Source organism: Candoia aspera, chromosome 1 (genome assembly GCF_035149785.1).
Source record: "Candoia aspera isolate rCanAsp1 chromosome 1, rCanAsp1.hap2, whole genome shotgun sequence".
In the NCBI taxonomy this organism is placed as follows: Eukaryota; Metazoa; Chordata; class Lepidosauria; order Squamata; family Boidae; genus Candoia; species Candoia aspera.
In genome coordinates, this window is record NC_086153.1 from 160,968,415 (window position 1) to 160,994,475 (window position 26,061).

General features: G+C 39.8%; 1 protein-coding gene across 4 annotated transcripts in view; it reads right to left on the reverse strand.

The window, feature by feature from the left end:
- EHBP1 (EH domain binding protein 1) overlaps positions 1 to 26,061 on the reverse strand; it is a 267,597-nt gene that overhangs the window by 229,085 nt on the left and 12,451 nt on the right. The window lies entirely within an intron of this gene.

Here is a 26,061-nt window from a genome sequence, read left to right on the forward strand (position 1 = left end):
GGGTGAATGGCCCTACCTATTTTTTTCTGAAATAAGATACCATGAAGGCTAGTAACTGGGGCACTGTCCCTGAGAAAACTTTATTCTTGGCCCCTACAGTATATTGTGAGCCAAACCCATCAGTGGGACCATGAGCAGCCCCCCCCCCGCCCCCAGCCCCCAGCTGATGCATTTAACAGTGATCTTTTAAGAATTTGGGTCCTAAAATGTTTTGGATTTATAGGATTAACTTTTAATTGGGCCCTGCAGCTCACAGACAATGAGGGCAGTACTTGCAGGACTGGTTTTATGTGGTCTCATTTGGCTGCCCCAAATACAGCTGGGTCACTGTGTTCAGCACCAGTCAGAGTGTCTGGACTGCCTTCAAGGACAGCCTCATGTAGGGTGTGTTGCAATAATCCAATGGGAAAGTTTTATTTATTTAGCAAATTTATATAGCCGCCCATCTCACAAAACATGACTCTGGGTTGCGTACAAGCACAGCAACAATTAAAAACAATACCGCAATCTTAAAACACCGAAACATGAATAAAAATAAAAACTTAAAAATTGTGTATTATGTATTATGGCATACATCAGATTAGAGTTAGGCTAAGGCAGGCCCAGGAAAGGTTGCAGCTGGTGCCAGTAAGGCCACTCATTCCTGCTCTGACAAATTAGAGTCAAGGAGGACCACCAAGCTACACATCTGTTCCTTTAAATGGAGGAGAAAATCTGGAGAAAATCCCCCAAAGGATACTGAGTACATAAAAGGGTATTCCTTTCAGATGTCTGGTTCCTAAATAAGAATTAAAAGAATCCTGCAAAGGATACAGCTGTCAACAAATGTGGGTGTTTGACTGCCATCAGATCCATGATGGGGCAACACAAGTTGGAAGGAAGTCATCCTTTCCTGGAAAAATCTGCATTGGAGTAATCAATAGCATGCTATTTAATGATGGATTATTGTGATCTTTTGGACATATTGTGTGAAGACCTAACTCCCTGGAGAAAGGTGGAAGGAAAGAGAAGAAGAGGATGACCAGCAGAAAGGTGGATGGACTCAGTTACAGTGGCAACGAGCGCACCATTGAAAGAACAGGTTAAGGACAGATCGTCATGGAGAAAATCTACGTGGCTGCAACTTGATGGCACACAATCATCATAATCAGTTGTGATCTGGTTAAATATATTATTTTCATCTTGGAAAAAAGTAGGAGATTCGAGAATAAGTAATCTGTAATAAGCAAGAATCAGCACCAGCATCAGATTCATCCATGGCCCAAGTGACCAGCAATGGACAACTTTACTGAGCTGAAAGAGCATTTGTTTTCCCCTTATTGACTCTTGACAGACAGTATTGTAGAGGATATCCTGATCTTTTATAAATCAGACAAAGAGAGCAATTTTTTTTTGCTGTAATATAGCTACGTTGTGGTGAGAAGTACAGTATAGCAAAATATAGTATAAGCCTGAAGCAAACAACAGAATCATTAACCTCCAACACCCACACCTAACTACATTTTTGTAAAATTGGACCTAGTTTAAAAACACAATAAAACTTTTAATTCAGACTAATTTACATTTTATTACTAGTGCTAGTCCTGACCTTTTCCCCCTGTCTGATAACACAAATGATACAGAAAAGAAATAAAGTCTGCATGTGTACTTTGGCATCTAATTCATTTTTTACTGTGTTTGATTTTGGTTGAATTAATTACTACACTCTGCTAAATTACCCCTGTGAAGCAAGAACAGAAAAGTATAATTAACAAGTGAGGCAGCGACGTTAGCACAACAGTAAGCAGATGCACCTATTGGAGGATAAAAATAATTCTGCAAAGAACCAAGTCAGAACTCTTCAAAGCTAAGACTTTATACTATGTCACTAGTTCACTGCTGGTTTTGGGGAGGGTTGGTTAGCATCCTATGCTGAATTTTCACAGAGAAACATTTTTTTGACTAGAGCCACTCCTCATTTAGAAACTAACTCAGTGACCATTCGCAAACACAATGGTAATTAACAGTAATAAAACATCCATTTTCTGACAAATGCAACCATTTACAACCAAATTTTGCATGCCTGACAACAATGAACAGCAGAGTGAGAGTAATGCTGGCATAGCCATACAAGAGAACTTTATCTGAGTGAGACGGCAGCAACCGGCAATCTTCACAGCATCTCTCTCTCTGTCATGTGTTCACTTAGCAACCATTTTGTTTAATGATCAAGTCGTTGGAACAGAACACAGTCACTAAATGAGGAGTGGGTGTAAGCTTAGATTTTTTTTTAAGTGCCCTTTAAAGTCCTCTGAAAATTTAATATTGCTAAATTCTGATCAATACTTTAGGCTGTACCAGGTTTTTTTAAAAAAATAACACCCCATCTTATTTTACTAGAAGTTGTAACTGCTAGTTGTTTCATTCATACAAACCAATGCAGCGAGTCAGAAACAGTAACTGCATTTAGACAATTACTGTATGTTTGAGTTTAGTAAACCAAGAAGTACACTAGCATTTTGCCTATACATTTTTCCTTATGTTACTTCTTTGCTGCTGAGTTTGACCTAATAAGTGAGGAAGTGCTTAGATTAGCATGATTTCCTGTTTCTTTTAGACCAAGAAGATACAAAGTTAGGAATATGCCAGTTTTTAAAACGGAAAAATAACATGGACTGCTTTAGAAACTGCATGCATGCTTAGCAACTTCTCATCTTTTCTCTGTTCCTAAATCCAGTCTGTCTAGGGCACACAAAAGGAATTTATTTCTACAAAGTAGTGAAGTGCTAGATGTTAGCTTGGCTTTAGATTTTGCTCAGCTACTCAGTCACTGGTATACTTCATGCATGTGTTTGTTACTTGCAGTTAGGGCTTTGTGTTTTATATGCAGATCAACCTGGTAAGCGTTCTAAGAAATTCTACAATATTGTCAATTAGTTTCACATTGCCCTGAATGGTGTTTTTTTTTTTACCTAAGCAGACATTAGCTTAAAAGTGTACCAACTGTTTATTTCATGACAGCTTGAGTACATACAAAAATGTTACAAAAATCCCACCAGGGTCCAAGCATCATGCTCAGTCCTGACTGATTTCACAAACCAGGAAGGGTATTCTATAAGATAAGCAATGGACTTCATCTTCTGAGTAATTACAAGGGGAAAGGGCTTTTCAGGATTGTTCACACAACTCTGGAATGAAAGATCTGTGCACCATAAAACAAGTGGAAGATGATCTTAGCTCTGAAAACAGCAGGGAAGTGATTATTGCCATTATAATTAGCAAAATGCAAAATTGTGCTTGAAAATTTGGGGAGCCTAGCTATGACCTCCCCATTGTTGATGGTTCCAGTCACTAATGGTTGGAAATGCACATTCAGATGATTTACTTGATGCTACAGCCATTAATTCTCCAGGAGTGGTAATGAGCAACAAAACTTTTGGGAAAGGTACCTGCTTTGGCTTTATAGTACTGAATAGTGTAACTACCTACTTCTCACTGCAGCCTTGGGAAATCAAGGCAGTGCAATGTAAAATTTTGAGAGCTCTGCTGCAAGTTCCCCTCTGTGTATGAAATGCCTTGCTGAAACTAGAACTCGGCCTAGTTCCCGTAGTGGATCGCACATGGCCTTGCCGCTTGAAATACCGGCTTAAAAGGAGATTATTTGGGAACACTTGAGCCTCTACGATCCTGCTGGACAACTCTGTGTCCTCAAGGAAGACTAACATCCACTGATTTCCAGAGGAGTATGAGCCCCCTGTCTCACCCTGTTGATATCCAAGATGATCTTGATAAAGTTTCTCCTATCTACAGAGCAGGCCTGCTTTTGAGGCCTGGGAGGAAAATTATCCACCCATCTTATAGAAGAACATTTATTCTTGCCTGTTATAATGCTTTGTCATCCTCAAAGCTAGAAGGTAGACTTAGCAGCAGTCCTTCACAGAGGAGTCTCTGTTCCTGTTTGCAAGAAGAAATAGAAATATTCTTCCATGTGCTTGACACGTTGACTTAAAAACACCTCTCCCAACCCATTTTCATGTCAGCTCAGGGAACAGCACTCAAACTTAGTTGACAGGTTTCTGGGTATTCAGAGAAGAGTTGCCATTTTTTTATAATTACAATCCTTACCAAAAACTCAATTGTATGACAAACTGGGAACTTTTTTACTTTTAGCTATATGATTATAAACATGTCTTGATGTTTACTTTATTGGTAATTTATTCAACTAAAATGCTGCCCAGCTCCAGTCGACTCTGGGTGGCTCACGGGATAAAAAAGCCAAACAGCAAAATGCAAACAAAAATATATACATATACATAACAATAAACAAAATGGCAAATCTGGTCGACAACAAACATATCATGCACCCAAAAAGGGGCTCCAACCAGACTAGCCCAAAGCCTGGGAAATATTTATAACCATTTTCATTGTTTTGTGCTATGCTCGCTTTTAACTGTCCCTTCAGTCTTCTGTACTGCTCCCTGTTATTCAATGTAATTAGCAAAACTGATATAAATTATGCAAAATAAGAACACCCATACAGATCTGTTCACTTTGCATAATTTATATAGGTTAAAGAGTTTGAGTTGCCTAGGCTCAATCTTTTTCTACTCCTTTCCAATTTTTTTTTTAATGCCGACTACATCAATTGTCTCCATCTGTTAAAACGCTTGGTACTGTACGTTAAATTCCTCAGACAGAGAGATAAAGGACTGAACAGTAAGCAAGATCCCAAATAACCAGATATTGCAGAACCCAAATTAGGACTAGAGAAGTTCAAGTGAACAGCACCATATTTGTTCCGTAAGAAGGAGTCACCTGCAGCTCACATATTCTAGGTAATCTGTTTTGCTGTGTTCTTGTCCCAAGATATTCTGAACAATGATATTTTGATACAAACTCTATTTTGGCCTTGACCACTGAATTGGCCAAACACTCTGATCCAGTTGCCAAAATTGCCAGTTTGCTGACAGAACGGAAGAGTGAAAGTCCAAGAATAGATCTAAGTTTTATTTTGAACCAGCAGAGCTGTAAAACAAAACATTGCAATGTGACGTGTTCCTATTCAAGATTACAGCCAGAAAAATAAGTCCTCTTCCATTAATCTCCATTTCATCCCCATCCTGTTTTGTTTCGACCTCAACAGGCCCTCAAATTCTGGTAGCTACACTATACTCACCCCATTCTAAGTGGTCTTTGATATATGCGGGATTTGCCTTATTTTTTTTCCCTTCAGGGTAGGGGTTTGTTAAAAAAACAAAACAAAACAGGGTGATTGCCATTCCCAACATTTCCCCTTTTATTTCTTAGTAGCCACTGTCGGTTCCAAGTCTCTTGGCATTCACCACCTGAGTTTACTATTAAAGGGAGTGATTACTGGACTTCAGAAATCTTCCTACTCATTTAACAATGAACCACAATGCATACTAAATCAACCTGTCCAAAAGCTCTGTCTTGTTCACTTTCATAAAACCTTGATGGGAGGAAAAAGATACAAACTATTTGATATGAAGAAGGAATATGTATTGATTCAAGTAACAGCTATGCTTTCCAAAAACTTGTATGTTTAAAAAAAAAACTGTCAGAACTTGATTTTTGTTTTGCTGCCTCTTACCCAGGACTTTCTAAGTGCAACATTAGAAAGACCTTATAAATGATTTGACCTTTAAATGCTCTGTTTATATAACAAAATACACAAGCACAAATGAGATAACACAGACAGCAGAACTCTTGTCTTTATCACAAACTCTCTTTGCCAAGGTCATGTTTTGTGTTCTATAGGCAAATCTCTGGCTTGATCTTGTTTAATTTAAATGAACTCAGACATCAGCAGCCAGTGGCCTCCTACACTGGCATTGCCACTTATTGGATTTACTTTTAAGAATGGAGCACTTAGTAGGCAGTGCTTCATTCTTAAAAGCAAATCCAATAAAAATGCAGTTTGCACATTATGTTGAATTAAAGCAAGTTGCTATCAAATATGCCAAAAATGTAGCAAGAAAAAGCTGCACAACTGATTTTCTGTGGGATTAGATCTAGAATAAAGCAATTTTTGACATAAAACCCAACAATGCCTTCCATTAGAACAATGCTAGACAAAATGTTACAGCGCAGATGAGGTTATCAGAGCTCCGCCTTTCAGAGTTATTTGTCTTGTGTTTGAACTGAACCTTAAAGAAGCCTATAAGGATATATTATCATAATGAGCAGAAGAGGCAAGTTTGAACCTTTTCAGTACCCTGGACAGCACAGTTTAGGCTGGGTTCACTCTCAATATAAGAGCTGTTGTTCCAGCATTTACCAGAATGTGTTCAACTGTCTAAGAAAGCTGAAGAACCAGATGACTCCTTAGCTCAACCACTGCTTGCTGCAGTCTCTGGACTTAAGGAGTCCCTGACCCTTTCTGAAGCCTGAGACTCCTGCATCTCATGTGGTTAGCTAACTGTAGAGCCACAGGTTGGAAGGCATAAAAAGGGTGCGGAGGATTTCATCTGAATTTAGTAGCCCAGACTTTATTGCTCTGAGCCTTCTTCAAAGCCTTTCTGGGCTCCTGATGGGAACATCACAATAACTAGTATAGAAGTCTAAGAAAACACTCTACAATTACAGTACTACTGTATTTTGAAAACCAATCTGATTTTATGCAAAGAAATTTGGACAACTGTATGCAGTGATCAATACATAAATACTGTAATGAATATCCTAGGAGCTAAAATAGAGAGGGACTGGAAGGACATTCCTCCTCAATTCTGACTTGTTTCGCATGATTCTGCTCCTGTTAATAACTAATGGATAAAACACTGAATAGATAAAGTTCATGGAGGAGGCAGAGAAGGTCACAAGCCCACTAAGAGAACTATAAGAGACAGTGGGAGAGATGCAACTGAATCTCCTAAAGTTCTTTAGATGAGTAAAAGCTTAAATGACTGCCTTGAACTGGTAATGTGGTGAATGAAGGGCAACAAACAAGCTCGGTACAATATCATATAGCATTTATTAGATAATTATTTATTGCTCTACTTTCCAGAGATGATGCTCTCTCTCCTCTACTACCTAAGTAGATGGTATTCCTAACTGGGAACAGGAAGAGAAAATAATGAAGGGGGGAGGGGGGAGGAAAGAAGCTATCTCCACTACCAACACATCACCTGCTGCAATGATGAGCCAGAGAATGTGTCATGCGCTGCCTACTACTGAGTAAAACACAGACACTGATTCAGGGAAGAGCAGGTTCAGGTTTATTTCAGCATAGTGCATAGCTAGAAAAAGCTGAGAGTGAAGGGAGCGCGCCGGTGCGGGGTTTAAATAGCCCGCGCCGGTCAGCGCCCCCCCCACCTTGGGTTGTGTCATCCCCCCAAGTCCTGTATGCTTCATTGCCGGTAGGTGAGGGGTCGCGGGGCCCCTGCTGGTGCCCCGGGCTTCGCTCATGATCGGTTTCTTCCTCCGGCCGGTGATTGCTGTCAGCTGGGCGATATCCGTTGCGTTCCTGCTGACAGCTTCAGGCGTGCCTCGTGATCCGCCCTGTCTTTGTCATTCTTTCTTCCCCCTTTGTGTTCTAATGGCTGGTTCTTCCGGCTGGGGTCGTTCCCTTCTCCTCGGGGTCTGTGTCTGTTGTTGTGCGTGCTTTGCTTATCTTTAAATCCCTTCCTCTGCTTCCTAGGTATTGTCATGTGTGCCGTTGTGCTGAGGCATTCAGCTCAACGGTGCTCATGACAGAATGTGACAAATCAGTCCTTTGCTGATGGTTATTAGCAACATGCTGCAGAGCACTAACAGCATTGTGATAGCATATGGTAGCCTTGACTGCTATTTGAGATGGGACCATACTCCTTAAAAAAAAAAGTTTGGCATCCTTAGACAAACCCTAAAACTCGATGCTGAAGTAGAAGTTATGATTTTTAAAAAAACTGTTAACTATTTTAGGGTGGTGCATCAGCTGTGTTCCCTACTGGATGGAGGCAGTTTTGCTATTTCAAATCATTTCCTTGTAAGGAGGAGTTCCTGGATCCATTCTGGGAATTCTTTAGTCCCGATTAGAAGGTAAGATTCTGGCCTTCTAGGATCCTACATTCCAATTCTATTGTCTCACCCCTCCCAATTTTTTTTTAAAAATGATTTGACTTCATTTCATGATGCAGTTATTTTTTATCTTTGATTCTAACTGCTAATTACTAAAATTGTCATTCAGGTCTGTGGGCTGGCTATGCTGGAAGCATGCAGTATAGCCATGAGCTAAACAAATAAGGACCCAGCTTGGTGTAGTGGTTGTAGAGCTGCTCCTCCAAGCTATCACTGTATCTTTAAACTATGGCACAAATTGCCAATTACAGTGCTTTAGACCAAATTATTGTGAACAGATGGAATTCCTTATTAAAGAACTGAACAGAAGAAATCCAATATTTGCCATGCCAGCCTATAATTATTTACAATCAGTCAGGCTCTTCAAAGCATAATCTTCTATAATATATATTTGCTCTTAATGGCTGCAGAAACAATTTTAGCCATGGTGACAGTGCCATATCCTCCACTAGGACAATTCATTTTCAAGAGCACAGGACAATTCCTCTAAAATGCAGAACTTTGTTCTCCAATATTTCACAACCATTCCCTGCACTCTTGCATCTGCTACATCACTTCTTATCCCATGCTCTTCAAAGCCTCTTCAGCTGCCATACTTTCTTCTCTTGGTAAGCCAATCACAGCAGGAAGTTCTAACAATTAAAACACATCATCTTTTGAACCATCAAGAGAGGAGAGGTCAACAACCACATATATGTTAACTAGCTCTGTCAGCTCCACTGTCCAGTGCACAGAGAATAATCATAACAGCATCAAAACACTGGAAGCAAAGAAATCCCGTGGAAAACTTCATGTCCTAATATCCACAGTAAGCTTAATCTAGGTTTAACACCTGTAAACAACCAGACTTTGTTCAATATCCCTGTAAGGCAGCTTAGGCTCAAGAAGATTACTGGGTTCACATGTGCTAACCATAGTTTGTTGAATAAGCCACAGTGGTTGTGTTCACAGTTCACACTAAGCCACATCATATGGCTTGTTTGTTTCAGCTTAGTGTTATGTGCAGCTGGCCACTGACTACTCTAAGGCCTTGCAGTAAGACTGACAGCTGAATGCAAATTTGAACAAATCTTATATACTTAGCTCCTGTCTGGCACAATCAGCTACTATACTTTTCTGGTTTACCCAAGTGATACAAGCTACTCCATGAGAACATAAGTTTGAGAGATAATTATTTTAAATCATCCTTCCCCAACACGCAAAATTCCCAGCCACCATCACTGACAATTGTTTTTTGACAATTAGATTGAAAAATCTATGGCAGATCAATTTATTCTGACCTGCATGCAGGTTCTTGAGACCAACACAAAGACTAGCCAAAGTAGCTACTATCCAGTGCTAGATTTAGAGCAATTTTATTTCAGTGAAATCCACTAATTATTTAATCCACAGAAAAACCATTTTATTCCTAATCTCACTGACTTTAAATGCTGTATTATTCTTGTCTCCCTCCAGAAGATCTTGCTTTGCTGTCTAGGATAAATATGCTGTGTAATCTCATGGATAAAACACTCATCCATTTATCCAACCATATGACTGTCCAAATGCTTGAGACCTCATGAGAAGACTGCATGAGAAGCCCTACCTTTGTGAAGACATCCACTCACCACATATATAATTTGCCAGGAATAAGGATATTTTACCCAGAGGCAGGAAAGAAAGAAAGAAAGAAAGAAAGAAAAGAAAGAAAGAGAGGGAGGGAGGGAGGGAGGGAGGAAGGAAGGAAGGAAGGAAGGAAGGGTCACCATATATATTTCTCAATCAGTGTGATAACAATAGCAGAAAAATGCCTCCTGGTTATAGCTTGTAGAGACAAGGGGAAACAAATATCTCAGTGTTGTATTCATGCACAAAATTCTGAACTCCAGGGAGAAACATATCAGCCTGAAATATGAGGAGGGAGATTCTTAGCATCCAGACAAAATATGTGTATCTTGAAAAAAAATCGCTTGCTTGCTAAATATCCTTACAAGACACATGACTATTTCTGCATCACTTGCAGACTTCCTAAGAATTTCTGCATTTTTAAAAAAAACAAAAACCTTTTATGACCAACTGCAGGGGATTTGCTTTTAATCAGTGGGTCAGTCTTGTCTTGTCTGATAGAGCAATTCTTGAAATATCTACCCTGTTCTGGCCATAGCACAGCATTTGAAAACAGGCGGAAGGCCCTTAAAATGTCATTGTGTACAAACACACATACACAGGAAAAGGTTTGGATTTCTTTTCTTATCTCTTCAGAAATGGTTGCAACGCTCTTACCTTCTTTCTCAGTTTATATTTGTGATCAGGGTTTGGGGGCAGGAGGCAGAAATAGTTACTATTGTTCTAAGCACTGAAACATTCTGCCTCGCACAGAGATTATAGCACACAAACACACACAATATCTTTATTTACTCCTTGAATCTGATGTATTGAAATTTGATGAACAAATATTAAAAACAACCAGATCCTGTAAATAATTTAGGTTTTCAGACAACAGCCTAATTACATAAACAAAAACTAGAAGGTAGTATGTATTAACAATTTTGATACAATTAGTCAAATGACCTTATCAGAATATACAGAAATTGGCCTTCAATTTTATATGATTGTCCTTCCACTCCTTCCATGGGGCATTTTCCTCTTTTTTTCTTTTTTTTTTGCTCACCTGGCCCATTCTAGTAGCTGCTGCAGAGGATCCCCCAACCTTCCACAGCAGAACTGGAGAAGGAAGACGTCGCGCAGTTTGTCATATAAACCACAATGGCTAAGTTTGTCCAACACACTTAGCCAAAAGCAAACGAATAGGTTTAGCCTGATGTTGAATCCAGGCAGCATTTGAAGGCGATTACTCTCTTTGCATGCATGATTGTGGGTTGACATCACAAGTTTAACCAGACACAGTGAAATAAGTGCAGGGAAAGATTGCTCACTGGCACACAGCTTTTATAACACTACACACACATACTTCAATTACATAAATATATGTGTGAGACTTCACATGAGAGAAGCCCTAATTTTCCCTTGTTTTCACTTCGTTTCACCTTTCTCCAACTTTATTGTCAGGACAAATCCAGGGGGGATCTTTCAGTCTATCCTCACTTCTAGTAGGACCTATCCTGTAAAATGATAGCAATATCTTTATACTTCCCCCTTTTATGTGTGGGATAGAAGATAAATTATGTTTATTATTAATTTTTCTGAACCCATCCATCCATCCATCCGTCATGTTCCCCGTTGCAAAGCATAAGTGCATCACAACGGGGAACATGCCCATCAGGAAAGAGGAAGGGATAACCATTATCCTTTAAACACACACATCATCCCTTAAGCACACAAACTCCTAAAACAATCACCAGGACAATAGAAGCACACCTCGGCCCGGACCTAGAAACCATTAACAGATTGGGGGAACTCCCACACATTACCCCGGGGGACGCACCTGCACCGGACGAAGGCAAAAGGACAAAGGAAACCATCGGAGATTACCCGAATCGCCCATCGTCAGACCCATACCAATTCAGATCGCCCATCCGGACCCGGCTTGTGGGACAATGGGGGGTGGAGGAGGACAAGGTCCGCCACCAGGGTATAAATGGGGTACCCCGCTACCACGCCTGCATTCCCGTCTTTTTTCTCCGTATGCATTCTGCTTTCAATAAACTGGAAATCCTTAGACCCTCTAAGTGAGTCCGTGTCTTATTGGGAGTAAGGCTACCCTGACACCATCCATCTAATTTATATTGAGCCAGTTTGGTGTAGTGGTTAAGGCATCAGGCTAGAAACCAGGAGACTGTGAGTTCTAGTCCTATCTGAGGCACAAAGCCAGCTGGGTGACCTTGGGCCAGTCACTTTCTCTCAGCCCTAGGAAGAAGGCAATGGCAAACCACTTCCAAAAAACCTTGCCAAGAAAACTGCAGAACTGCAAACTGAAATATGAAAAAGGGAACTTCTGTTTCATGTTGTTGTTGTTGTTAGCTGCTGTCAAGTCGTTTATGACTCATGGCGACCCTATGTATAACAGAACGAAATCCTGTTCGGTCTTCCGCCATATGCTCGACCGTTCCAATGTTTGCATAGATTTACTAAATATTAGAGGGAAATTCATCAAAACAGGCTCCACCTAAGTCCCTCCCTTGGACAACATAAAATAATTTCTAATAATTTCATCACTGAGGTTATGAAACAACAGCTTATTGTTTGGATATAATGCACCTAAAGTGTTAACTGGTTATTGCCTGATAAAAAAGGCCTCCAGAAAACTAAGAGAAGTTAGTGGTGAGGATAAGAAAAGAGTTACAGTTGATAGTTGACTAGAATAAAAAAAGAGGAAAACAAAGATCAACAATATATGTAAAATGAAAAAGAAAAAAGAAAAGGAACATCTGTGGACCTTGTAACAAAATAAATAATAATTCTGTAATCAAGCAGAGTTTTATTGATTGTACCTCTTTAAAGAGAAACAATTTTAATTGTACGCTATCTGTTCACACAGTATGTTATTAGATAAAAAGTTTTAATTGTCATAACTAACTGCTCCTTTGAGAGATAGCCTAAGATAATATACTATTAGAAAAAAAGGAAAGAGTAGAGAACTAGAATTCTTATATGAAGGCTAGCATTTTGAGGTGGTGGCAGCAAGATTTTAAAGTACATTTATTTATCTGCCCAATAAACTCAGAATCAACTGTGACACTTCTGAACCTAATCCTTGTTTATCAACATAATTGGCTGACTGAGTAAAGAGGCGATTAGTCCCATGAAGGAAGGCCATGACACACTCAGACAAGATCACGAAGGATAAAGATATTTCTGTGACAACACAGATCAGAAGAGTTAAAGCTATAGCCTTTCCAGTGGCACATATGGCTGTGAAAGCTGGACATCTGGAAAGAGCAGAAGAAAGAAGGTAGATGCCTTCAAATTGTTGATTAGAATATGCTTACTCAGAATGCTATGGACAAGAAGAACCAATCAATCCCAGACCAAATAAAAACTGATTGCTCCCTTGAAGCAAGAACAGCAAGTAGACATTCACATACTTTGGGCATGAGATGGAAGGGAATAATAGATCAAAACATTGCTTCTTAAACGTTTTTCTCTCAGGATCCCTTTCCACTTTTAAAATCATGGAGGGTCCCAAAAGAGCTTTTGTTTGTAAGGGTTATATTTATCGAATGTACAGCATTAAAAATTAAAATTGATGCATTTGCTGCTGCTACTGTTTCTCACCATTGTTTGATGGGATTTTAATATTGTATTATTTTTCAACATAGGCTGGCAAATAATTTTGATTTCATGGACCCCTGAGAGCATCTTGGAGGACCCCCAGGGGTCCTAGGACCAAACTTTAAGAAACACTGGATTAGAAAAAGTGACTGTGCCTGGCAAGATTGATAGACGTAGAAGAAAGGGAAAACAACAGGCAAAATGGATGGACTGTGTCAAAAATAATACATGACTGACACTGAAAGAACAACTAATCCCAAGTTTAGGAACAGGCCAAGACAGTGAGCATTTGTCTAAGTAGTCATCAACTAAAGTGTTGAGTCATCAAATGAGGAATCTGTGTCTACAAAACCCATTCTTCCTGATTCACACATGGCCAGATTAGTGCTATCTGTGAATCAAGTAAAAATTTCAGGACCTTATATATAACAACTCTCATAATAGATTTGGCTGATTCATGGTATTTTTCTGGTAAGACCCTGTCATTTTCAACAACCTGCAGGTTTCTCAGAATTATTGAGCTGGGTGAGCAATTCAAATATTTAAGAAATCAATTTATTGTTCTTTTCAAAAGAGATGGTGTGTAACTCACACACCCAGTCTATTCTAACCCTACAACCTGTTGAAATAATCAGTACTCCATCTATCCACTATAAATATTCCTTTCCGAGATGGAGGCCCTCACGCTGCAGAAGCTGACTAGGATCACATTTTATCTTCTTTTTTCATATTTGGTGCAACCTAATTTTCTACTTATAGCATTTGAGTCAGAGGCATCTGCAGGATATGATGCTTTCATCAAAGTGATGAAAGCAGCATCATGCTGCAACAAGGCAAATTGGGCCCCTTTTGTACATGTATGTAATGTCACAACACATGTACAAAAGTGGCAGAGTTTACATTACATTACATGTGCAGCAGTGCTTTCATCATGTGCCCCCACCTTGCCCTGCAGATGCATTTGTGCAGCACACCCTAGAAAATTAGAAGTATGTTTTAATTAGAGAAAGAATTGTGTTATTTTGACAAATCTCTAATAGTTATACTCCACACAAATAAGCCAAAATTGACTGGGTTTATACATCACTCTAAACTTAATGTCCCTTGCTTGCTTGTGACTTGGCAGTGTATGAACCCAGCCGCTGTGACTGCAAACCACATTTGCAATTCAACAAATTATGGCAAGGGTCAAGTAGAATCAAGGTGAGCTAGGCTGTCCACAATGATTCCACTCATGGGCTAAAGCACTAGAGTTGCTTATAGTGAATCCCTATTTGAATTCTTTCATCAACTCTACCAAATCCTGTGAGTGAAAGCTGAATTATTCTAAAGTTTCTTTAGAGGCAGTAACTATATATAAGATTTCTCCCACTACCCCCAAACCAGAATTGTAAGGTTATTCAAGTTCAGTAAGATTTAATGTATTCTCTAGTACAACTCAGATTATTCAGAGAGAACTTTACTATTAGAGTCTAATTTTTATAGCCCAAAACAGATAACTTGTGATCCTCCTGAGTTGACAAATTCCAAATTACATAGCAAAAAAGATTTGTTCTTTTTAGACACAATGGTACTTTAACCTGAAATTGTAGCAGAAAATTCAGCAACTCAAACCTTAGCTCTGTTCATGCCTGCAATAAAATGAATCTGCCATTCCAGAAATGCATCTGAAAGTACTAACCACCTTACAAGCTGTAAAATAATCTTCAGAGACCTTTCTGCAGAAGTCCCTGCAGTCAGGAGGAGAGAGATATGGCCTTTTGCCCCAACTGTTTGATTGAAGCCTGTTTTCAACGTGCTGAAGGAGCCAGGTGAAGCCTGTTTTATTCTCCCAGGCTTTTAATGCACAAGTAAGCCCGCTACTGCTTTACTTGTTTAATCACTGGTTTTACTGGTAACTTGTTTAGTGTTTCTTCTTCCGTGTTAAGAACACATTTCACAGCTGTAATTTTATACTGATTTTTATGCCTCATTCTATTCCACTGTTGATGTCCTAACAGTCAGGAATCACGCTGAGACGAGGAGTAGGTCTCTAGTGTTTATTGCTGCTACATAAGACAGAATCCTAACAAACTGAAGAAGCGTGGGAAAACCCAGACATATAAACCCCAAAGTCAAGGCGGGTCTGATCTGTGTCTCTTTGAATGGCTGCTTAATTCCTCAGTACTACACATGCGTTTTCCCCCCTGGATAGGGGCCCCCTCCTGCTCGCCATCAGTACTCATGACAGTTATCATTGTATTTATTTCTTCATTTAAAAGATTTATATGGCTGCCTATCTGGTGAGACACAGCTCCTGATTGTAATTTGTTTCATTTAAAAAGATGAAGTCAAGCTCTTCCAAATTAATAGATTGGACTAGTGCAGGCCATCCTAAACTCATCATATTTGCTGGGCTAAAACCAGTTGACTGATAGTAATGAACTGCAATTAGGACAAAGACCTTTTCATTTCACTTCTTGGCTCTTGCCAAGCAGCATTCAAATGCGCTCAACAGTGGCAGATGCTTCAGGTCAGATTAAACCAAACAAATCCTCAACTACCTCGATTGTAAAACAAAAGGAAGCTACAGTGTATCAAATGAAAATGTTGGACACCAAGTTTAAATCAGTTTTAAATGTAAATGCAAAATCCACGTTGTAGTAAGATACATACTACACACTCCATACAAAAAACATTCTCAAACTGTAGAACAAGAAAGGCTCAAACATAAAAGATACAACGCGTTAGAAAGATAGTTTCTGGATTTAAACCTGTGGCACGAAGTGTGTATTTTATTCTCACTTCTGAAAATCATTTTACTCTGACAGCGTATACAGCATCACAGGACACATACGAAGCCACAACCTGCACATTAGTCTGTATCATTCTTTTTTCACCTTGCCTTCCACACTTGATGACTTCCTGCACTGCACAACATAAAAGAAATAGCTCATACTGTTCTGAAAAATGATCTAGTGGGTGACATAAGCTGAAATCAAAGAAATCCAGCTCTTTGTTTTAAATTCCAGGAAAAAAAAATAGCTAGAAGTAGCCCAGTCAAGAAAGAGAAAAACACATGTTCACTACCATTTCATTCAGAGAACACATTAGCATAAGGAAGAATATATGAAAACCTGCTATAGTTAGCTCAGTGTAAAACCGATGTTTTCCCCATATCCAGGTATCAGGCTAGCTTTATTGCAAACCAAATAGGAAAAAGGACTGTGAACACAACAAAATGTTCTCTGGTTTGGAGTCAAGAAGGGCCCGTTGATATCACAAGAACCTGTCAATGCTGGCACTTCTTTGCCGACAAAAGCCAATCCTTAGGGAAATAAAACAGGAACCAAGGATGTGCCTGGCACCCATGCACTTTTGTCGATTCCAAAACACATCCCCACATTTCTTCTATGAGATGGCATAGAATGATATCTAGCTCATTATTCTGTGTTTGTATGATAATTATAATCCTTCTTAATAAGTGAGGATCAAACAAAATGTGAAGACAAAGATGTTCAAATCTCTCCTTTAAGCTTCTCAGTGGAATAGCTGTGGGATCCTGAATCCAGGCACTTTCCCATCACAGTTTTCCAATGAAGCCCTGCTCCACCACTGTAGGTCCTATTATGAAAGCAGATGTGTATATAAATTTTGTCACCAACAGGATAAAGAGCAGCTTGCCTGACGAATGGGGTCCCATGCTTTTGGCAAAGCTGTAAAGGACTGAGAAAATGTTCATGCATGGGCATCATCCTACCTGAGGTAGCTCCAATGAGGCAGCTACAAATCATTTCCATAGAGGCCAATTTGTTGTCAAAAGATACAGAGTCTTGTGCATTTAGAATTAGATGGTGCTGTACTTCGGAATTACCTGAGCCTATATGTGAATTTTCCCCAATACAAAACATCCAGAAGGTATTCTGAGGAGGGCCTTCTTCTTCTCAGTAGTTCTTCCAGTCTCAGAATAGAAAACAAGATTTTGTGTTTGGAATGAAATACCAGTCAGTGTAGGTGTTACTCCCAATACAAGTAAGTCATAGCCAAGCCAAGGCAGACATGGAGATGTGATGCATCTGTTAATTGTGGGATAATTAATTGTAGCTTGGTGATTTTTTAAAAAACATTAATACTTCTGAACCTTTAATTCACTTGCAATAAAAATATCACATTCAAACACATTGGGTTCTGCCTGTATCCTACAGTTCTATGGTGGATGTTCCCCCAAAGATTTCACTATAGACTGAATACTAGTCCAAGCAAGCAGTCTTTGCTTGTCAGCATCTTTTTCATGGCTACCTCAGAAACAGGCAGATATTTCCTTCAAAAGATCCACAGCTACAACACTAGCTAAATGGATTATTCTGTCTTTTATGCTGACAAATACTTTTACTCCCCAGAATTTGCTGAAGGCAATTTTTACCTATTTATTTATTTATTAAATTTAGCCACCACCCATCTCCCCCCAAAAGGGAGACTCTGGGAAGTTTACAACAAAGATAATAGCATTAAAATACCATAAATAAATATAAATATAAATATAATATTAAGCATAAATACAATATCCTTAATCCCAAGACATGGAAAATAGTTGGTAGAGCTGCGGCAATCATGTAGCGTTACGTTCACGTACAATGGATATAGACAAGTCATGTTATGGCACAAGGGGAAATAACAGGAAAGTGAGGGAATACAGGACCCAAAATGAGTTTGTGTTTACAATACCTCTGACAGCGTTCTCCATGAATTGGCAAGGTATTCTTTCCTCCAACAAGCCAATAATTAAAAAGTTAAAGATGCCTTTGAGTTGAGTTTGTGTCCTGGCCAACCATGATCACAGCCATGCCATTGTCTTGCAACAATACAATACTACACAATACTGCCTTCTTTGCAATGTTTTTCAACTTCCTAACCTAGCATACAGTCCTGGAATTTCATGGCGGTCTCTCATCCAAATACCCAACACTGCTTAGCTTTCAAGTTCTGACAAAGCTAGCCAGATACCTGCTGAGAAGCCAGTTAGCAGCTTGTCAATAACAGCCAAATATGTATGTAATGAGGTTGAGACCTGCAAGATGGAAGGCTGGGCTCCGCTCCCAGAAGTCCTCTGGATCTTCATATCCTGGTCTTGTCTCCTGATTTGGAGCAGCATCTTGGTAACTCTTGGTGCCACCACTTATCCCTCAGGGATAAGTGCCTCAACTGGTATCCAACCCCTAACCCCAGGGTATAAAAGAAACTGGGCTCTCACACCCTGTGCTGCTTTTCAGGTGACTAAAAAATTAACATGCAAAACTTGTTATAATATTGATAGTGCTTCCCCTACTTGGGAAATAATTCAATCGCACAGAAAATAAGTAAGACCAAACTTTAAATAAATAAACAAACAAACAAACAAATAAAATATTGTATCCTTTTTGGCTCTAAGCATTAGAATGCAGACATTCAGTATGAAAGAAGATAATTTCAGAACTGCCCAGATCATAGTAATACAACAGCTTGCAAATTGCTTAAGAAAGAAGGGGAAAAAATCCGAAAGAAAATGCAGTATTGTAAACAGACCACAAAGTGATGCTGGTATGCTTGAAACAAGAAGCCCTCTCCCCAAAACCTCCAAAGAAGAGAGTTCAAAATATCACAGACCACAAGAACATTCTAAAAGAAAAATAAATTACATTTTCATGAACATGGCCTGAAATATGATTTAAGGCTAAAACTAAACACTTAGTTCCATACCTTCTACACAGTAAGAAAGAAAATGAGACTTATCATGTCACAGACATTTGAAATCAAAACCCTAGCACACATTCCCAGCATTAATCAGAAGCTTCTCCCTCTGTCTAACGAAGAAAAAATGTCTTGATATCCAGATGCAGAGGGAGGAGCCAGAGCAATATCACAAGGAGGTATTACAGAGATAGGATTGTGCATCTGAGTGCAGTTTGCCATGCAAAATACATTCACAACAGTGTATAAAGGAGCAACTGATGTTTTGCCCACAAAAATAGACTTTTACATAATTTGAATCTGACAAAGAATAGCCTCATTAAACAGTGCAGTACTTGGCCCCAATGCTTCCCTAGGAAACAAGGATATTGCTCCTATGCCAAGAATACTCCATTAATTCAAATGAAAAAGGAACTGAAGATATGCATTTGGTGATTGGACTTGGGCCATACAAAACCATGCATCCAAACTTCCAGCAGTGGGTTCTCCGCAAGTTGGCATACCGTAACTATGAGCTATAATGCTCTCACTGACTGTAAGACACTTCAGCATATGCCAATAATAGCTAATGTATTAATAAGATGCTTGAATGTGGATGCTCCAGCCAAAGCTTTGGATCAACCCAAACTGTATGTCCATACCTCCAGGACACAGGCCTCTACAAAATATAGCAAGAGCCCCAATGTCTCAGCAGGCTGCAAAAAGTATGTTGCTCCCATGCAAAATTGAATGGATACCACATAAATGAGAAATGGAGATGCACATCTTCCAACAATGTTCTGGACAATCCCAACCACACACCGAAACTCTCTAGTGAAAGGAGCATGTCACTTTCTCTGGCTGAATTCACTGTTGCATCACAGGACACTTGAAGTTGTTCCTTGGGAAACAATGTGAATTCCACCCAAATGCCGAGAGATGTTGCATTCTCTCCTGCCCCTACCTTAAAAGTGGGACAGAAAAGAGGTGTGGGATTTGCCAGGCTCACTTAACTTGCCCAGTAGACAAGACTTTATTTATTTTTTCTTGCCAGAGGTTAGCAGTCCATTCTGCACACCAAAACCAGTACAACAAAGTTTATCCTCCTCTCCCAGAGTTAGAAGACAGCCGCTGTCATTGTCATCATGTGCTGAAAAAACAGTCCTGCACTCATGGTCATTGCCCCACACCCTGCCTTGCATTCCCTTCTCTTCTAAACACTGGGGAAGGCTCTACCCAGCACACTGTGCCATAACATGGTTTACTGAACTTCAGCTTAATACAGTGTACACATCCAGCCACTTATGGTTTAATCAAATTGTGGTTAAAAAGTGGCTTAGCATGATTCTGAACTCAGCAGGAGGGGCAAGGGGAAAAAGTGAATTAGGGAAATGATTCTTTGAAATTCTAGAAATACCAGTCAAACGTTAAGGTAAAGACCTCCTTCTAGGATTCTGTACCATTAAATGCCAGGCAATCATTTGTAGAGAGGTGACAAGCCTTTAGCTGAATCTCTCATGATACCAACACTGAAGATCCTGGTTAAATTCCTCTGTTGCTCAGGACTTGGGGTGGGGGTGGGGAATAATTCTATATGGCATACCCATTTATCACAATTTGACATGAATGCTAAGTAACTATTGACTAAATACGTTTTCATTCAAATCAACTGTTTGACCTTTTTTCCCACAGCTGGGTACATATACACACCCTTATACTGGTAGCAATATCCCAGATACTGACCTACAACTGGATAATTCCAAATCTTTATTAGGACCAATCAAAATGCTCAAAGCTGTCAAGTTCTCAAGAATTCTTCATCATGCCAGAAATCAGAAGGACTTTGGTAGCACCTTTTCAGACTAACAAATGATAATTAAAAGCTTAAGCTTTCATGAGCCACAGCTCACTTCAGCATTTGGTGATGTGAGTTCACGTAAGCGTAGGCCTTTTAATAACGTTTGTTTGCCTGAATAGGTGCTACAAGGCTCCTCTTTATTTTTGGCTACCATGGACTAACCGGAATCTCCCACAATATCATCATGCTAGGTGATAGACACAAAAAAGCAGGGAACAGCATGAGAGGTATGAAACAAATGCATTTTTCTTCAATATCTTAATTACAGGAATAAATGGAAGGAATCTCTTACAGTCATTTAGATAAGCAACTTAACAGAGATAAGCAAGCTACTTGGTGGAAGATGGGTAGCTGTGTGACCCTCCGCTTAATTGGATGAGCATGAACAACTTAAAGCATGATTCTGCATCACTTCCCCCAAGGCGCTGACTCATGGGTCCTGGAAACACACTATGGACAAATACACAGATGTACTGTTAATCCCTTTATTTACTTTACTTCAGATTTGAGACAAGCATGAGTACCACAAATTAAATTATTCACCAACACCACACTTTTCATTATGCCCAACAAAGGAGATGTAGATTCTCTCATCACCCAGATCCTCATTCTTTAACATACTTTTGAAGGCTTGCTGGCAGGGATATCCACAGAGAAGAAGTCAAAAAAGTCAAGACGGCAGCTATAACCACACGATTGAAGTCTCACCCCTTTTTAAGGCATTGTGAAGGACACAAAAATGAGTAGCGCTTCAGTCACATGATTGGGGCCACCATCTTGGCTTTTTTGACTCCCTCCCTGTGAATACCCTTGTTTACTGATAAATTTTATCATGTACATCAGTGTTATTACAAATAATGCCAGAAGTTATTTATATAAATAATTATATTTATATTATATATAATATATATATTTATTTTATATATATACAATATATTATATATATTATATACAAGATAAATGATTGTCCTCCTACAAGACAGTTGAACAGTATCCCCAGTTGGCTGGAAGAAGAACTAAGACTACTGTTCATTCAATGGAATCTACTGGGTGAGTTCACACAACCTACTAAGGAATGGTTTATTTTAACCACAGTTTCTGAAAGAAATAGTGGCCTAATTCACACATAATTCCAAGTCACAAACCATTATAAACTCTATTTATAGACCTATCAAAAGACACAATCAAAGGCCCTACATTTGTGCATCAGCATCACATGACAACACTCCCTCCATTGCACAGCCATTAACCAACACCTAGACAAACTAGAGCCATCCCCTTATTGACCAGATAACCAAGAGTCAACTACACTGCAACAATCACAGGAAAAAAACAACACCCTCTGAACAACCCACCACATCACATAGTTACCAATGCCACCGACCACATGGGAATCAACCACCAACACACAGGTAAGACAGAAACATCACTGTCAGCCAAAAAACAATCATCCACTAACAACAAGGCATCAATCATTGCAATGACATCTGCCCACTGGACCATCCCATCCAAGCATGTGCAAAGCAGGCAAGACAGAAGGATGACTATCCCCTGCTAATCTAAACTCTCTTCTCTGAAACTCCTGCAGGGGTGATGTTACCAACTAAGGTAATAAAAGTCTGCAACCCAAAAATCAAGCTCAGAGAACTCCAACAAAGCAGAAGATAGTTTTCTAACAAAAAGATAAAGTCCCTTGACTTAAGTTCAACTCTTGACGTCCACATGGGCTGTCCATATAGGGTTTTTTGGAGAAGTGTATTGCCACTGCTTTCTTTTTAGATTTTTTTAAACTTTTCCCAATGTACTTTACTTTTTTCTGGGATCTCCTGATGGTCTTCCATCCAAGTACTAACCAGGTCCAACCCCGCTTAGTCTTTTGGAGATCAATCAAGGTTGGCTAGAAGAACTGAGGGTTAAAAAATTATTATGCTAGCTTAAGGGAAACACAAAAAAATCTTTTCCACTTCCACCTAAAATTTGTTCTAGGCAGTGTTTACCTTCGTACATACAAAAGACACACTGTACCTTGACTCTGCAATGTAATGAACTACGCAGTCATTAACCAAGAGCACTGCATCCCAGAGAGCTGTACTTGTGAGTGCGCTAATCTTTGCACATTAACTCGTCACTGAGGAGCTAAGCCATATGCTACCCCCCCTTTTAATCACGCTCTACGGCAGCCCCACATATGGATACCCTGCTAAATTACAGTTTAACCTGACATAAGTAAGCTGCGGTGAGGGTTCAGGCTTGCATGTGCCCCCGCACCCCCTCTCACAATGCTACAAGTAAACAGAGCAGTTGTGCCATGTTGACTGTTTTAAAAAACAAGTGCTAATGACGCAGCCATCTGAAAAGTAATAGGGTATCTCACCCTCTGAAAAAAATTAAAAGATCCGTCCCAAACAATCGCAACTCCAGTTAGTGGTGAGTGGAAGGAGTGGAGAAGGGGACAGAGCAGGCAAACAGGAGCGGGCCCAACAGAGCACTCAGTGCCCCAGAGGCACTGGCACAAGGTCAGTAACTGCTAGCGGAGCCTCTTAGCCACTCCACTTGGTGGTTTGAACGGAGGTGTGGAGAGGAGGTTCTCCAGGAAGAGGGAAAGTCACATAAAAGCCAACCCACTTCCCCAGAGGATTTGAAAGGGAATGCTGGATCTTTAGCGGAAGCCAGGCTGTTCCAAACCAGGCAGGGGAGACAAAGCAAGGGATGTTAATGCCATGTGGCCGGAGAGGCCGTGGAACTGAATTTGCAGTTCTTCATTTTTTTCTTCCCCGCCTGTTTGACTGTTCTGTCCAGGCTGCAAAGTCGCCTCTTTGTCATCAGGTTTGGAGGGATTCTGCTGCTGTCTTGGCAAAGCTGGAAGAGTCCAAAGGGTTGGACCAGGATGGCAAAGGTCCACTCCTCCCTCCCCATCTGAGCTTTTGGATGTGCCCAGTCCTTGTTCTGAAAGCAAAAAGGGCTTGTGCCTGCCTCTGTTGGGAGGGAGGAAAGCCTTGCTCTGTTACTTTTCACCTCAAGAAAGTCCCATGAAATGTAGCTCTTGTCAGTACAGAACTGGGACAGAGAGCGCTCACCAGTGCTAGATTTATTTATTCATTTTACAATATCTGAATACCACTTCGGTGATGAAGGAAGTTAATTCAAGGATATGGGGACTCTTCTTCCAACAAGCCATGCAAAGGCAGCAGTGGCAGAAAATATCCATTGTGCCTGCTTCCTATGACCCCCACTGCAAAAGTTGGGCTGGAGTTTATGATGCCTCTTGCTTAAGTACGAACTCCTGCGTTAGTGACAAACGGTTCCAGCAGCAATTTAGCGACCTGAGGGTTTTCTGCCATGCCGCATATGCCGCTAAGGGCCACGGTATGTGACTAAGCAGCACATAATGGGAGCTCAGGCACAGGAAAGTGCACAGCTCGATGGCAGGGATTACCATCGCTGCTATGCAGATCGAAACTGCCTTTTAAAAGTCCAGCTGCGCAGCAAGGTGAATGGGCTGGAGGTTGTGCATCCATTGTGGAAAGCCAAGTAGCATGAGCCACAGCCCTCATCTGCAGATTCCACCCAGGCCTCCACCCACACTCAGCAGTACAAACATATTTTTGTCCAGAAACTGCCTGCTTTAGCAAAAAAGCTGGCTCAGCATGATGTGACAGCTTGTGGTCCTCCAGATGTTGCTGAAATATAGTATCCCTTACTATTAGTCACTATTGACTGAGCACCTGGGAATTGTCTGTTGCCAACACCTGGAGAGCAACAGGTTCTCTACCTGTACTTGCTTGTATAAAGTTTAATATTATTATCATGACCAAGAACAAGAGTCTAGCAGGTTCTTGACTGCAGAGCGTGGCACTCACTCAGCCACATCTAATGCTAAAAGCCTTTTAACCAGCAGTAAGTAAAATCTACAATGCATTTTTTAAAATACTGTTTACAATTATATTTATATCATAATTGGTACAAAAAGTACAGAAATTGCTTGCTCTGGAACAGCAAATTGCTGTTAAATCCACAAGAGCCGTATTTCTAAAATATCCAAAGTTAACTCTAGAACACTTAGAAATATAAGGATAAATTTAAAAGAGTTAGCTTGCAATTGCTATAGAATAGCCAAATATTATCAGGTCTTTCAGGGTTTATTAAAACACAACATTTGAAAAAATCCAGGCATATGCTGAAAAAAAAACTGGTTTCAACCTTGCTTGAAAAACTATCTCTATATAAAGAAAACTTACAACAACAGCAGAGCAGCAACTTTTCAGAAATGGTATTTATATTTCCTAGATTTTTAAATTTTAATAAGGAAATACATTCCTTAGTAGTTTACATTAACAGCTTTAACGCATACAAATGTCTTTCTATTAATGAACTCCTACCCAGCAACTATAGAATTTTAAAAACTGAAATAAATCTGTTTACTTTACTCTATTCAAGAACAACAGTGTAATTGTACAACTGAATATTGGGAAATACATCCTTTTCTGGCATCCACAATCACCACTTAATACAAATAATGCCCAAACTACAAACTATTAGGAAGCAAGAGTAGAGAATTATTAGGGCTACAAATTTCTATACCCACTTAACCAGAAATAAGTCCTACTGAAGTCAATGGGATTTGCTCCTGTGTACATATGTAACAGATTACAGTGCAAATCTTTTGATCCTCTGAAGTACCATTCCTCCTAAAATCCCCTCTCTGACAAATTCTTTTTATAAATCAATATTGTGAAGCCTACCAATTTTGTACACTTTAGAGAAGTACACCTATCAGCTTGTTCCCATCTTTATTATTAAACCTGGCTATCTCTTACTTCCTGTGCCTTGTTGTCTACTCCCTCGCTGTGAACTGCAGAACACAGTTTCTCAAATATTTTGAACTTGGAGCATTTTCCCAAGCTTGATTCTGCTTTCCAGGCCCAGACAAATTCCAAGAAAAATAGGCATGTCTGTATCTGTGTGCAGCTAGACAGACAGATAAATGAATGGAAGCAGAGAGTAGAACACTGATCGAACACTGTCGGTCACTGTAAGGAAGTCAGTGGGAACTGAAAAGAAGGGTTAATTTTTCCAGCCTGTCAGCCATGCTCTGTTCCAAGATATTCCATTCCACTCATTCCAATTTTCCATTCCAACCCGCCAACAGTCAGCATTCCATTGCCACTAAGCATGCTCAATCATAATTGTGTTTTTGGAAAGTTTCCCTTGTATTTTTCTTCCTAATTATTTTTGTCCTTCTGCATATCTTA